Here is a 15,023-nt window from a genome sequence, read left to right as displayed (position 1 = left end):
ATATAAATAATCTCGAGCTGCTGGTAACTACAAACCTATTTCCCACCTTTTGGAGAGATCCTGTCTAAAAATAAAAGAAGCAAAGCTGAATGATAGAATATACTCATTTGGAGTCAGTTTTTCCCTTGGCCTTATGGTTACATGAGCCAACATACTTCCTTTTTGCCTAAGCTAATTTCTTCTGAGTTTCAATTGCAAGCAAAAATTTTGACATATACGATATGATATATATATATATATATATATACATACATACATACATACACCATGTCCCGGGGCTGAGGGTTAGGGGAATTGGGGAGACATTTAAGGGTGCAAATTTGCAACTAGTACATAATAAGTCCTGGAGATCTAAAGCACAACATAGTGATTATAGACAACAATACTTTATTATAAACTTCAAAGTCGCTAAGAGACTAGATTTTAATTGTTCCCATCACAAAAAGAAAAATAATATGTATGTAATGTGATAGAGGTGTTGGCTAATACTATAGGTGGTAATTATACTGCAATATATAATGTATCAAATTAATACTTTGTACACTATAAATTTATACAATGTTATATGTCAATTATATCAATAAAATAAATATAAGATAATAATAATAACAAATAATAAAATGAAATAAAATAAATTTCCCCAGAAAAAATGGCCTCCATTACATCAAATCAGAACCTTAACCCTTGCCTTATTTAAGGTAGGATTTCTAGTTCCAATTTAAGAATTTGTTGTCATCTGAAGCATACTTCTATCTACAGTCTAAGTTTACTTTTGGCAGCATCATTGTTCTCAAGTGCCATAAAAGATAAACAGAATATTTACTTTCTGTGCATCTGTAATGAAGAAAGAACAACTAGAGCATGTGGAAGAGAGGAAGAAAATCAATGATGAAAACCATGTCAGAAGCGGTTACTGGTAAACATCAGATTTCTTATGTCTTGATACCACAGCTCATATTTTCAAACAGAAGATAATTACTTTTCACAAAGTTACCTGAAATAATCTAAGCTGTATCATAAACCTTCACGAATTCAGATTAATCATGCATATGACTGGTTTAATTAAACCAGGTAAAAATCAGAAAAGTAAATGTATAATATATTTAAATTTGAAATAAATTCAAAATATAAAATGTCAGTTTTCTTAAGCATGCTTGATTATAAATTCAGTTTGTTTCCAACAACGCTCAATTGGAAAATAAATTCCAGGTGAAGGAAATTACATCGTGGGAAAATTGCTTAAAGAAATTTAGAACCAAGTTAGACCTCTAGTAGATCATTTTCTTGAACAGTTTAGTCCCTTGTAGCCTAATTATCGCTGTCTCTAAATATTATGATTTTTGTTTTTATCAAGGACCATTAAAATATACAAATGTATAACCTTCCTTTAAATTCAATGTAAAAATATTATTGAGGCCATTGCCCATTCCATTAGTCAACATCAATAGTCTTTTTGCTGTTGTTTTTTAGTCTTAGTATCACAAAATGTTGCCCAATTTATTGCACAGAGAGGCACTTAGTAAATGTTTGTACTTATGAAGACAATATGAAATTACACTTATGAATTATAAACTAATTTTCATAAAATATATATGCTCTGAAATATTTGAAAACAATATATTCTCTCATATAAAATAAGTATACATATTACAATCTTGCTTATACTGCTAATTTGCTTAGTATTATACAAAGTTAAATGCTGACAACCCTCAAATGGATTACAAAAATTTCTAAATTTACATGTTGCTGGTTTATGTTGTATTGCATATGCACCAACAAATTAATGGGCAGATTCTCTCCTTTGAGCTATAAAAGTTATAAATTAAAACAAGAACTGGTTATTTTTTATGATTTGTGGTATAAAAATATAAGTTAATTCACTTATAAAAACAAATTAAAACTATTGAGAAAAGATAAAACTAGAATGGATTGTGTAGCAACATATAAAAATTTCGCATAATTTTATTCTAAAACATACATTTACCCAAGTCAAATATATACTTCAAAGTATGGAATAATTCTGAATGATATCCACCAATGTCTTCTGGAGCATCCAATTAAGATTATTTATTCATTCCTTACTTCTCATTCCTACAGAAAAATCAAGTGTCAAATATTCATCTTCACTCTGGAACCAGATGTCCTAAAGGACAGCTCCAGACCTCAGGCAGTGATCCCTTTAAGCAGGGAGTTAACACTAATTACTACTGAAATCAGAAAATTTCTGTATCTCTTAACATAGTTATTAACATTGCTAATAAAAATTAACATTGACTAAACTGTCATTGAGTACCAAGGCATATGACAAATGGTTTGCAAGCATTATATCACCAAATCCTCCTGATAGTTTTATGAGATCAGTACTCATTTCCATTCTAAGTGAAGCTGCAGATCATACAGATTTGAGTGTACCTAAGGTCACAAAATTAAGAATTGGCAAAATAATATCCAAAATCAGAATTTTTGGCTCCAAAATCCACGGTCTTTGTGCTACACTGAATCAGTATTATAAGAAATTATTTCCCCAACTTTTCAGAAAGACAGTGCAAAAGCAGAACAAGTAAAAAAAAAAAGTTTAATTCTTCTAAATAACAGCTAAGTAAAACAAGAACTGGCTAAAATATATTTCATTTTTATCTTGGAGTTTAGATCATGTTTGAGGATTTAGGTAAAAAAAGAATTTGGATAAGCTAAAAAATATTAATTATGAGAAAAAAATATTTAAAGATTTAATAAAAATTTAATCTTCACAGTTCATTCTTGTAGCAATTTCTGTTGCCTGGTTACCATGAGGCAGAGAAAAACAACTACCTAAGAATTATCACAATTGAACTTAAAATAATGAATATTTCTTATCTCCCTGTTCTAGTCTTACATACTTAATTACAAAATAGAACAAAAAAGTTATATGCTTAGTAATAGCTGTTTAAGATATAAACTAATGCTTTCTTCATTTTTTTGTTGAGTCTTCTAACCTCCTGGGTATAAGGCTGACGAATATATTTTTAGTTTCAGTGAGAAAAATACCTTATAGCATCTGGCCAGTGAGTCATTCAAAGTGTTCTGTTGCTGACAGCAAAGTCTTGTTTTTGAAAAGCACTATGGAGATAAGAAATGAATAACATACAGTCAAGATAAGGAATTTGTGAAATGAACATCTGTCATTTTTGCTATTTAAAGGTCCTCACACCTATTTTCCTAGTAATAAAATCCTTCTTACCTGGGGGAACACATTCCTTGTAGTTTAAGCAGAGCTGAACTTATCACATCCCAGACCACAGAGGTTGGTACAGGACCTCCAATTGAACAAAGTTCTGCATCTCTTTGGCCACAGAAGTTGGGCACATTATCCAAGAAGTCTAATCATACTTTTCAGTGTAGTTTACTATATATACAATGTACAAAAATTTTCTGATTTCAGTAGTAATTAGTGTTAACTCCCTGCTTAAAGGGATCACTGTTTCCCTTCTGGATTTTGATCTGTAAGGATATAGACTTGTGGTTACCAGCAGCTCTATTTCCCACCTTTTGGGGAGGTCTTGTCTAAAAATAAAATCAATAAACAGAAGAAGCACAGCTGAGTGATAGAATAGCGTCATTTGGAGCCAGTTTTTCCCTTGGCCTTTATGGTTACATGAAACAACATACTTCCTTTTTTGCCTAAGCTAATTTTATCTGAGTTTTAATTGAAAGCAAAAAAAATTTGACAGATACAATTCTCTTGACCATGCTGTTGCTTAATTCCCTCTTGAATATACTTATATTTAGGAACCTGGGATTTGAAGAAGAGCTCTTTAAGATAACTACCAGCTGTATAAAGCTGTTATTTCCTTTCATTTGTCTTTAAAGTATCCCAGTGTGGAGCGGTGGTAGTGAATTGGAATTCTGCGGGTTGACACAATCAAGGCTGTATCTATACATTACAGTAACCCACAGTTGAGGAGAATGATTATGAAAAGAAAATCTCGTCCAAAAAATATCTTACTTCAATAGTATGAGGCCTTAAATTCTATCATTGGTGATTTATTTCCTTATGTTAAGCAATACCATTTACCTGCAATCCTCTTTTGAGAAACAGATGACACAGGCACATATATCCTAGTGTGAATTACTCAGACAATTTTTCTCCATAACAGAAAAATATAGGTCTCAAAATTTTTCAGAAAGAAGGCAAAAAGTGAAAGGATCAAGAGGATGAGATAAGCCACAAACAGAGAAAATATTTGCAAAAGGTATATCTCATAGAGGACTGGTATTTATAATATACAAAGAACTCTTAAAACTTAGCAATAAAAAAGCAAACAACCTGATTAAGATATGGGCAAAAAAAAGTTGTAACAGATACCTCACCAAAGAAAATATACAGATGTCAAATAAACATATCAAAAGATAATCAATATTATATATCATTAGAGAATTGCAAATTAAAATGAGATACTACCATACATCTATTAGAATGGCCAAAATCCAAAACAATGACAACACCAAATTCTAGCATGTATGTGGAACAACAGGAACTCTCATTCACTGCTATTGAGAATGCAGAATGGTAGAGTCACTTCGAAAGATAGTTTGGCAATTACTTACAAAATTTTGCATACTCTTACTATATAATCCAATAATTGAACTACTTGATATTCATCCAAATGAGTTGAAAACATATGTCCACACAAAAATCTGCCCATCAATGTTTATAGCAGCCTTATTCATAATTGCCAAAACTTGGAATCAACCAAGATGTCTTTTAATAGGTGAATAGAGAAATGAACTGTAGTACATTTATGCAATAGAATATTATCCAGTGTTAAAAAAAAGCAGCTGAGCTATCAAGCCATGAAAGGACATGGAGGAACTATAAATGCATACTATTAACTGACAGAAGCCAACGTAAAGAGGCTACATAATGTATAATTCCAACTATATGACATACCTAAAAAGGCGAAACTATGGAGACAGTAGAAAAGATCACTAGTTGACAAGGTTTTGGGGGAGCAGTGGATAAATAGGTGGAGCGTAGAGGATATTTAGGGCAATGAGACTCTCCTGCAAAGTATTACAATGGTGGATACATGTCATTATACACTTGTCAAAACTCATAGAATGTACAGCACAAAGAGTGAACTCTAATGTTAACTATGGACTTTGGGTGATAAAAATATGTCACTGTTGGTTCATCTATTATAACAAATGTGCCCCACTGGTACACCAGTGTGGGATGCTGATAGTGGAGGAGTCTGTGCGTGTATAGAGAGGCAATATATGGGAACTCTGTACTTTCTGTTCAATTTTGCTGTGAAACTAAAACTGCTTTAAAATAGTTTATTATTTTTTCAGTAAAAGAAAATTAAAAGCAATAAAACAGATGATGACCAAGAATTGATTGGCACACATCACAATTTCTCCTTCCCAATCACTTTTCAATGGGAAGAAAGCTGGGTTTAGGGCCTTATCTTCACATAACAAATATTTATTAAAAACTTACCATGTGATACGTGTTTTGGAAATAAAATAGAAATAGTCATTTCCTGCATGCAGCTTACAGTCTAATAATAGAAAAAAGAGTAAGAAAAATAAATAAATATACAACTACAGATAAGTTCTATAAACGAAACATAGAGGGACCCAAGAGAAAATGACAGTGGGGACAATTTTATCAAGAAAGGGGAGAAGGCCAGCAGATGTAGAGATGTGGGGCCAAAGGAGCATGTTTATAACATGAGAGAACTAGATAATATTTGAATATTGGCGAGACCAGTGCGTTAGAGAAAAAGAAGTCTAAATGCAGGAGAGAAAGTGGTAGTAAATTACAAAGCAAGGACCCCAAGATGGTATGAAGGGATGGAATCCAAAAATGTATGTAGAAGATTTCCTCTTTGATAGAAGAAAAATTCCTCTATTATAGCAAGAGGAGTATAAAGAGAAGACTATTTCCAGATATCCTAGTGGGAAGGTATAGGCCTTCCTGTTAGGTAAACAGAAATGTTCTTTGGGGGATGAGAGTGATGAGTGGAAGAGGTAGAAAGAGCTAAAAAAATTTTTTATGAACTCTAATAAAATCAGGCACCATCTATTTTTGGTTAGCAAAGAAAATCGCTCTTACTGTGGAGGCCCTTGCTATGTTAACCAGGTCAAGAGCACAATTATGTAAGAGTTTATGGTTTATAGAGATCAAGAATAAAGCCATGCTAACAAGAGGAATACCTCTCTTCATATTAGACTGTATTTTATCTAAGTTACTTAAAAGCTTGCTTTAGTAAGCTACACTTATTTCTTAAGCTAACAGTGAGAAAATCAGCCACTATGGCTAGTGAGAGGACTAACTGGAGCTGGAGTGCCCTCACTGGTCTGCACTCAAGGCATACCTTCCAACCCCTGAGTCAGCACAGCCGAGCTGACCAGGAAGGCCATTAGCATCCAGCCAAAGCTGGAAACATTCTTATCTTATAAGGCCAGGGAGAAGGCAAACGTGGGATGACATGGCCTCCTCTTCTGGTGGGAAGTGGAGTTTTCTGGAGCAGAGTGTGTGAACTTCAGTGGGTTTTGAGAGAAAGGGCTCCAAAAAATAGGGAAATGGGGGGTAATGGGAACTGAGGAGAGAGAGAGGATCCTTTAGAGAGAGAAAAACCAGTTGAGATGGCTTCTCTTAGAAGGTCTAAGTGTGTAAGGCGATTAACTAAGTCAGATAAAATTATCTCTACTCCTCCAAAATACATGGCTTTCCTGAGATCATTCTAGTGTGTATTTTTTTGGAAGAAACAGGAGAGAAAGGAAGTATTTAGGGGAGTAACTAGCGCTGACTCACCCTACTGGATTACTCTCAGCCAAACAACATGGGCTGCCTAGACTGGAGGGAAAAGAAGATGACCGAGAGAAATCTTGTCACAACTAGATCACAGAAATATAAGGCAAGATCTTCAATGAGAGTTTAAAAAGAGAAAAATATGAAAAGATTTTTGTGACAAATGGGAGAATGATACTTCAGTATACCATAGGTTGCTAGGAAGAATTGACAGCTCACTTAAGACAAAAAAACTTTGTGTTTGAGCCTTGGCTTTTTTAATAATATACTTAATGCCTTTGTACCTGAATTTCTCTTGATGGTAAAATAGGAATAGTAACACCTATGAAATAAGGCTTTAGAAAGGATTAAATGAGATTAAGTATGTAAAGCTCTTTATATGTATTAGATTCTTAATACATATTTGTTTCTTTTCTGTCTTCATAGCGTTCAGGATTCATAAGCTCTTTTATTTTTAGGTCAATACTCACCTGAGACATTTTTCCTGGGTACAGTGTTAACATTAGGCAGGATACGAAACAAATATAGAAAATCAGTAGTGTTTCTATATACTAAAAACTAATTATCTAAAAAAGAAAAAAAGAAAATGATCCTATTTACAATAACATTGTGAACAATAAATTACTTAGGAATAAATTTAACCGAAGAAGTGAAAGATCTCTACAATGAAAACTATAAAGCATTGATGAAAGAAATCAAAGATGACACAAAAATATGGAAAAGTATCCTGTATACATGGACTATAAGAATTAATATTGTTAAATGTCTATACTATCTAAAGCCATTTATAGATTCAATGCAATCCCTACCAAGATTCCAATGGCATTTTAACAGAAGCAGAAAAAATAACTTTAAAGTTATTTATAGGGAACCACAAAAAACCCCAAAGCAATCTTGAGAAAGAACAAAGCAGGAGATATCACACTTCCTGATTTCAAGCTATATTATAAATGTATAATAATCAAAACAATATGGTACTGGCATTAAAAAGGGACATATAGACCAAAGGAAGAGAATCAAGAACCCAGAAATAGATCCATGGATATGATCAATTAATATTTGACAAGAGAGCAGAGAATACTCAGTGGAGAAAAGATAGTCTTTTCAATAAATGGTTCTGGGAAAATTGGATATTCACATGTAAAAGAATGAAACTAGACCCCTATCTTACACTGTTCACAAAAATTGACTAGAAATAGATTAAAGACTTAAACGTAAGGCTGTAAACAATAAAACTCCTAGGAGAGAACATAGAGAAAAATCTTCTTGACATGAAAGTTGCCAATGATTTGTTGGATATGGCACCTAAAACACAAGCAACAAAATTAAAAATAAACAAGTGGGACTGTATCAAACTGAAAAGCTTTTACACATCAAAAGAAACACTCAACAAAGTGAAAAGGCAGCCTACAGAATAAGAGAAAAGATTTTTATATCAAATACCTGATAAGTGGTTAATATTCAAAATATATAAAGACCTTATACAACTTAATAGCAAAATAAAACCCAAATAGTCCAATTTAAAAATGTGCAAAGGACTTAAATAGAAAATAGCCATAAATGGCCAACAGGTACATGACAAGGTGCTCAACATCACTGATCATCAGAGAAATGAAAATCAAAACATAATGAATATCACCTTACATCTGTTAGAATGGATATCATAAAAAAGATAAGAGATATATGCTGGTGAAGGTGTGGAGCAAAGGAAACTCTTGTGCACTGTTGGTGAGACTGTATACTGGTAGAGCCACCATGAAAAACAGTATGGAGTTTCCTTAAAAAGTTAAATATAGAACTACTATATGATCCAGCAATTCCACTTCTGAGTATATATCTAAAAAAAACTAAATCACTATGTCAGAGATATCTGTAGACTCCTGTTCATAGCAGCATTATTTACAACAGTAAAAAACATGGAAACAATTTAAGGTTCATCAACAGATGAATGGATAAAGAAAATGTTGTGTACTATTACTCCATAAAAAGGAAGGAAATCCTGTCTATCAAGACAACATGGATGAACTTTGAGAAAATTATGCTAAGTGAAATAAGTCAGACAAAGAAAGACAAATGCTGTATGATGTTACTTATATCTGTGATCTAAAAAAAGAGAAAGAGATCAGATTTGTAGGTACCAGGGGTCCGGGATGGGGGGTAGATGAAGGTGGTCAAAAGGTGCAAACTTTATCATAAAACGTTTGAGTGTTATACCTTATGAATACATATGCTTTACACAGAGTTTGAAATGTTAGTTCTACAGTATTTTTTATAATAAAGAACCATATGATTCATATATTTGTTTCATTAGAGGCTTTGATAGCTATTTAAATGATCATAAGATAACTATTTTTAATAGTTTTTACATGTTATCTTTATGTTTTTAATATCATTGGTAAACTGATTATGAAAATGTAATTTGATGAAACTGCTTTTTTTGGAACAGAAAAAAATTAGGTTCTTGGATATTCAGTGCAGTTTTGTATTTATTTGTTTTCCAGGTTATTTGAAATTCCATCATGCTGCACCGGATTCTCATTTTTTAATGTAATCAGAATCACCTCAGAAGTATTTTAATAATTCAAGTTCTGAGGCCTTAACCCCACAGCAGCTGATTCTTTAGCTCTGAGTAAAATCAAAGAATATGCATTTTCACCAACGACCCAGGTAATATTAATGCAGGAGGTCCTTGATCCTCATTTTAAAAAATAGTTGGAGTCTAGAAAAAAATGCATTTCCTTTGGGAAAAATTATTTGTTTTTATCATGTAGAAAAATCTAAGGAAACTCATATTTATATATAGGTCACATTCAATTTACTTCCAGAAATCAAGAAAAAACTCTCCCTTAATTTGAATTTTTGTTCACTTTTGAGTGTTATAACTTATGAATACATATGCTTTATACAGAGTTTGAAATGTTAATTCTACAGTATTTTTTATGATAAAGATCCATATGATTCATATATTTGTTTCATTAGAGGCTTTGATAACTAAACGATCACTTAGTAGTACAATAACAATATTTTTACATTTTCCTTTGTCTATAAAAATATTTACTTTGAAGCCCCAGTATTATCAAACCTTTCCTATCTTAAGGATCTTTATAAGAAAAAGAAAAAATTTTCCAAAATTTCCTTGAAGATTTCCCCCAAGGATATTTACAAACTACATCTTGTCAAATCTTTTCCATTGCTCCTATAAGAAGTCATATTTCTTTACACACAGTAACAGAGAACATTACAAACACAAACTTGAAAGCTTATGTAGAATTCAAGCCAGATAAAACTTGGAAAACAACTATATGTCTTTCAGAGAATTGCCTTTCAGCAGCATTGAAAATGCATAGTTTGGATATAAAATAGCAGATAAATGTAATGCTTTCCAAGATGGAACATAAGGTCTTAGTTTATTTTAAGAGAAAGAAAAAATTGGAAAATATCCCAGAAATGTCATTGTGGGTACAGGTTGAACAACCCACTAGTATAAAAAGAATTTTTTTTTTTAAAAAAAAAGCAATCATATAACACATTTATTAAATTTAGGGAAGACAGTAGAATAAAAAGTGTTAGATTTCCTTAGGGAAAATATTTGAGTGAAACTAAGTTAGTTCTAAACTATAATTGAGTATTACAGTTTAGTAGAAGCTGTTTTGAATCATGGGACCAGAAGAGACCACAGACATTGATGTGGTTATTTTCCTACCTTCGATCAAGTCCTACCACAAACACACCTAAGATTAATAAATAATCTATTTCAGTTAAATTCCTGCAGAGGGAGAAATTTAATAAAGCTCTCATTTATCTGTTATAATCAATGCACAGGTTGAATACATTTCATTCCTTCTTTTATTCAGTCCAAAAATATTAAGACCCTACTGTGTGTTGGTTCACAAAATGGTCCCCATATAGAGAGGGCAAGGAGAGACCCAAGAAAGACCACTCCAGATTGGCAGGTGGCAGTTTTAATAAGTAAGGGAACTTAAGAGGCTTGTCTTGGATGGCTGCAAGGTGAGTAGATCTTTGCACATGCCTCCAGAATCTTAAAAGTTTATATAAAGGCCATTTTATTGGGGTTGTCACATTTACCATCCAGGTAGTCTTAACAATACATTGCTCTCAAGGCTGTGTCCTTCAAAACAGCACCCACTGTGGGAACGGTGGGGACAGCCTACATTCCAAGCACAAGGGAGAGGGTGAGGACTGTCCAATTGCTCAGGTGTAGCTCGCATGTCAACCAGTAGTCACAGCCTCTCAATTACTTCCTCCAACACTATGTACAAGATCCATCATTGCCAAAATCTCCAGACGAAAAGTGAGAAATTTAGCCAATTACTAATGCTTCTTACATACATAAAATCAAGTGTCAGATTTATTCTGATGAGGTAGGCACTATGCAATAGTGTGAACATTAAGCACTTGCCTGCACTATCCCTTCCCATTTCAATATTCACCCATGTCTACCCTCAAATCACAGTGTAAAGATCAATGGGAACTTAAAATTTTCAGATCCAGAATCTTTCAATACTTGCTTTATTTGCAGTCTCTGGACATTTAATTTGTTGATATTTAGTATGCCAATGCTATTCACAAATCTATTTGCATGTATTTATATTCCATCAGAAATCATATACATATTGTTAGAGGAGAGGAAAGCCGTCAAATTACTGGGGACCTGTCTATGGCCATGCTACCCTGAAGTGCCCAATCTCATCTGATCTCGGAAGCTAACCAGGGTCAGGCCTGGTTAGTACTTGGATGGGAATACCAGGTGTTGTAGTCATTAAAAAAAAATTACTGGGGACCTTCTCCCACACCTTATTCAAGTAAGAGAGAATAGACAAGAGATGGATTATGAAATAAATAATCACTATGCTTGCTAGAAGATCTGAATTTTTGGAGAGATAAGGCTTCAATGGAGAGAAAGGAAGAAGTGTGGGCCACTTTGCCCCTTTGGTTGGTGAGCTACCCTCTTATAAGGGAAATATTTGTCGTCTCTCTATGAGTATATTCTGATATTACAACTTCATGCATGATTGATGGGTATATGGAGTTCCTCCCCTGCTTATCAGCAGAATCCAGCCTCCTACATTTACCTCCAACTCTGCTTTCTTTAATATAATTCTAGAACGAAAAGGAGTAGGTACTCCAAATACATAATGAATTTATCTGGTCCAGTGCTCTCATTCTATCACATACTTTCAAATTATTTATCTTTATCATGTTTCCCAATGCCAAAATAATCCACTGTATATATTGAGAATCTTGTCTGAACTGTCTAAAGTAAAAAGTAGTTATTTGATCATCAACTGATAATATGTTATTAAGAAAATTTACTAACTTCACAAAAACCAGTGCAGCAAGTTCATCATGGGGCCTGACTAGATCCACGCAGTACCTTCATCTTTCTACATGCATCTTTCTTCTACTCCCAAGCTTCTCTGTGGATGTATTGATACTCATATTTTATACATATAAAGCCTTGAACATAATTCTCCATGGGGAAAAGTTGGCTGATAGGGAACAGAATTCAGTGAATCAATGTTTCTCCCTTTCTCCTTCCACCCACAAGCAGATGGTCCTGGGATACATTTTACAAGGTTTCTCAGTAGAATATCCAATTTCTCATTGTAATAATCAACTCATATTTTTTTATTGGTTCTCTTTTCTTCTATCCTGATCTCTAGTGTTATTACCCAATGAAGTACTTACACATAAGTTTTCAATGAAAGCTCTGCTCTCTAGGGAAACTCAGGTAAGATGGACAGTGATTTTTCATTTTCATGTGGTTTCCTAGAAATAATCATCTCAACCTGTGTTAATTACAAGTCAATTAGGAGAAGAGGATAATACCAAGAGCGATATATTTGAGATGGTTTTTCTCATCTAAAAATCCAGATATAAACATATAGATTGTACATATAGAACTATTGGCAGATGTTATTCAATATGATTGCATTACTTATTTTTTTAAATTTATTTATTTTCAATTACTTTCAATATTATTTCATATTAGTTTCAGGTATACAACAATAAATCATTTAAAAGCACATTATTTTTAAAGATGAAAGTTTAGTGAACTGAATATTTGGTGTTGATTATTACCTACCTTTACACACTAAATAATCATGAAAATCTTCCAAATATTTTTAACATCCCAAATTGAAATAAGTTTGTTGACATCTAAAGATTTCTACACTGTGCATAACTCCAAGTTAGCTATATGAAAGAAAAGAAAATAAATTATTTACAATTTTAAAATTGTAATATAATAACTTTGATGGAAGCAGACATCTTTTAGCAATTTTAATATTATTCCATGCATAAACATGCCAGCATTTCCATTGGACAGAGAAAAATTCTCTTTACTTCCAAAACCTTGAGTAAATTCAAAGCTGAGAGCTAATTGATTAGAAAAATGGCAGTCTGTAGCTTTTTCAGAAGATTCTGGAATGTAAGCTTCACTAATTGTAGTTTCCTTGGAAGCATAGAAGTCTATATTAAATCTTGTCACATTTTAATCTATATTTAATTATCATAAATCGGTCTTCAAATGCCTACTGATGAGAAAGAAAATCACACAGCATATGGTAACCAAGGAGCACAGAAAATGTTGCAAGGCATCTATTTCTTTGCTTGTGTGGTAATACTAATAAATATTCTCATGCCGTCTCCCAAAATAGATAAACTCACAATACAATAAAACCATACCTTCGATGTGGATCACTATAAGAGAACCTCCACTAATTGTTAAGGACCACAGGTTGCATGAAAGCTATTGTTTCTTCGGGTATCACATTCCAGCAGTAAAGTGATCCTCTCAGGATGTTTAAATTGCCGTGTGAGTCTCCTGAGACTACTACAGAGTGATGGCTCAGCTCTTCCTTACAAATTTGAAAGTCTGTGGTTGCTGTCATGCCAGATACATCAGTCATCATGCCTACCACTCCTTTCAAGGAAACTGCCTTTGCACAGTTCCTGCTAAAGAGACTAGCCACAGCTTTTCCTCCTGCAAGGAAACCATGTTCTTTACCACATAACCCACCTCCTCTACTTCCCTGGGAACACGAGAGATTGGAAAATGCGTGGGTATCAGACCCAAGGTCAGACCATCCTTCAGCTGTCCAATGGCTCATAAATGGGCATGTTGTGAAAAACTTACTGAGCGTATTAAAATCTCGCTCTGAGAATTGGAGGATACAATGACAATGTCAGCAGTGGAACCTGAAAGTAAAAGAATACTCAAATAGAAGGCATGAGGTGAAGGAGAGGACATGAGCAGCCAGATTATGAAGAAGGAATTTGGAGAATTTTAAGGAGAAGAACCATAGTAAAGGCAAAAGTTTTCAGGTTAGATCAGTAAGCAACAGAGAAGGCTCAGTGTTACTGGCCAGGTAGCAATGGAGCAAAAGCTTCCACTTATAAAGAAAGCCTTACCTTATCAAAATTGTATTTCTTACACTGAGGCTCTATTCTTGTTACAAATATCCTTAAAATAACACCTTACTTGAACTAAATAGAGTGATTTAGGACTGGAAATGATTATCATTTTCACTGCATTTTAAAGTACAGCACTACAAAGTTGACTAAACTATACCACAGTCTCACAGTTAACTAAATTCTCTTTAAACTCATTTTGCTTACAGGATCTCCAACGTACCTTTATAATAAATTTCAATATTTACCACTAGTTTTCTGGCTAAAATGCAAACTCCAACCAAGTGGAAAAAACAAAGGTAAGCAAGAAATTTGAGAAGTTAGTGTAATATTCATCATTCATACATGACTTGGATCTTTATCTTGGCAGACAGACGATCATAAGGAGAAGCAGATAATGGAAAACAGAGTACGCACCCCTTAATTTTGTTGAGTAACTTGCCAATTACAAAGACAGACAGAGAGAGACAGAGAGAGAGAGAGAAATACTCAGGTCTTATTTTTAAACTCACTAAATATTTCCCATTTCTCACATCTGAACCACTCCTGAGTTTAATGTAACAATGCCAAATAGAAAAACCAAGAAGAAGAAAAACTCAGAATTTTTAATGCGTAGTTGCCCTTACAGAAAAAATTGAACAAAAAAATTCCTCACAAGTTATACTGAATTCCCTAGGGAAGTTATTTATACTCGTGTCCAGAATCTCATATTTAACTTTTACAGTTTGAAGGAAAAAAATGCCATCAGAGTTTTTACAAAGAACTTTTGTTTTTTATGCTTCAAATATCA

At 33.3% G+C, this 15,023-nt stretch overlaps 1 long non-coding RNA gene across 2 annotated transcripts in view; it reads right to left on the bottom strand.

Moving 5' to 3' along the window:
* Window positions 1–13,643, bottom strand: part of LOC112470362 — an 18,074-nt gene extending 4,431 nt beyond the window's left edge. Inside the window, exons 1-3 of one of the 2 annotated variants that reach the window (XR_003042956.1) lie at window positions 13,508–13,643; window positions 12,906–13,015; window positions 3,028–3,099 (exon numbers count right to left, since the gene is read on the bottom strand). This is a non-coding gene — a long non-coding RNA (uncharacterized LOC112470362). The remainder of the gene's footprint in view (window positions 1–3,027; window positions 3,100–12,905; window positions 13,016–13,507) is intronic. The other variant, XR_003042957.1, reaches the window with a different exon arrangement.
* Between the last annotated feature and the right edge of the window lie 1,380 nt (window positions 13,644–15,023).

Source organism: Pteropus alecto, unplaced genomic scaffold (assembly GCF_000325575.1).
Source record: "Pteropus alecto unplaced genomic scaffold, ASM32557v1 scaffold3, whole genome shotgun sequence".
NCBI classification, from domain to species: domain Eukaryota; kingdom Metazoa; phylum Chordata; class Mammalia; order Chiroptera; family Pteropodidae; genus Pteropus; species Pteropus alecto.
This window is presented reverse-complemented; position numbering and strand designations above follow the sequence as displayed.